The following is a 1628-nucleotide window of genomic DNA, read 5'->3' on the forward strand; positions in this document are numbered from 1 at the left end:
TAGGCATACAGTAAATACTGTCGTTTCTACAAACTGCAACGACATTAAGTTTCTTTTTTTGTTGATGTTCAAAGTAGGCGAAATGCTAAGCAGATAGCAGAACTGCACAGAGAACGATATCCTGACAAGAACCCGCCTTCCCGTTTTCTTGTCTAGTTGCAACGATTCAGGAAACGGGAAGTTTCAACCCACGACAACGCAATCGTCGTAGCACTCGCACAGACGAAGCTGCCGAAGTTACTGTTCTCGCTTCCGTTGCTATGAATCCACATGTGAGCACACGACAGATTGAACACGAGATTGGCATTCCTAAGGCCAGTGTACATCGTATTCTTACACGTCACCGGTTCCACCCTTACCATGTACACCTACATCAAGAATTGCATGGGAATGATTTCCAGAATCGTGGACAGTTCTGTCCGTGGGCATAGCAGCAAATCCTCGCCAACCCGAACTTCTTCTCCAATGTTCTATTTACCGATGAATGTTCCGTCTAAAACAAAGGACAGGTAAATACAGGAAACACGCATTATTGGTCCAGCAACAATCCACGATAGCTTAGAGAGGTCGAACATCAGCGTCAATAGAGAGTTAACGTCTGGTGTGGGATGCTTGGTACTACAATTATTGACCCTTATTTCATCACCGAGCGAGGTGGTGCAGTGGTTAGCACACTGGACTCGCATTCGGGAGGACGACGGTTCAATCCCGTCTCCGGCCATCCTGATTTAGGTTTTCCGTGATTTCCCTAAATCGCTTCAGGCAAATTCCGGAATGGTTCCTTTGAAAGGGCACGGCCGATTTCCTTTCCCATCCTTCCCTCACCCGAGCTTGCGCTCCGTCTCTAATGACCTCGTTGTCGACGGGACGTTAAAACACTAATCTCTCCTCCTCCTTATTTCATCAATGTTAGTCTAAACGGCACAAGGTATGCCAATTTCCTCATACGAATTCTTCCTCCTTTTCTCGATGAAGTGATGCTAAGAACTAGAAGGCTTATGTAGTATCAACACGATGTATGTCCAGCACATAATGCCTTGCGTGCAGGTAGTGTGCTGAACCGAAGGTATCCTGCAAGATGGATTGGTCGAGGAGGAACAGTTACATGGCCTGCTAGGTCTCCTGATTTCTTTGGGGACGCATTAAAGACGTTGTCTATCGCGATATTCCAACAACTCCAGAGGACATGCAGGAACGTATCGTGCTTGCTTGAAATTCTCTTCAGCAGGCAACACTGGAAGCAGTAAATAATTGTTTCATTCAACGAGTGCACCAGTGTATCGGTGTCCAGGGTCACCGCTTTGAGCACCTTTGACTGGTCTACTCCTGGGCATGGTACAGGAGAGTCAAAGTCAATTTTGTGTTATGTTTTTACTTGGTTTTCATTTGTTTTCTGACAACTCCAGCAAGTGGAGGAGTTTGTGATCCCGGGCTCAAAGTCAGTGTTGTGTTATGTAATCGGTAAGGTTGTGTTTCAGTGAATGGTACACTGTGATACATTTAGGAGAGGAAATGAATTACCAAATAAAAAAGTCATACCGCTATTAATATCTTTGTAAAAAACACAGGTACAACGAAGGCAATCATGCTGATTGATGTCCCGCTGACAGCTAAAGAACATTTGCTTG

At 45.2% G+C, this 1628-nt stretch overlaps 1 non-coding gene across 1 annotated transcript; it reads left to right on the forward strand.

The window, feature by feature from the left end:
- The first annotated feature begins 648 nt into the window (after window positions 1-648).
- On the forward strand, window positions 649-721 carry Trnaa-cgc. Its single transcript has one exon. It is a non-coding gene; the product is annotated as a tRNA-Ala (tRNA).
- Window positions 722-1628: the final 907 nt, after the last annotated feature.

This window comes from Schistocerca americana, chromosome 2 (assembly GCF_021461395.2).
Source record: "Schistocerca americana isolate TAMUIC-IGC-003095 chromosome 2, iqSchAmer2.1, whole genome shotgun sequence".
In the NCBI taxonomy this organism is placed as follows: domain Eukaryota; kingdom Metazoa; phylum Arthropoda; class Insecta; order Orthoptera; family Acrididae; genus Schistocerca; species Schistocerca americana.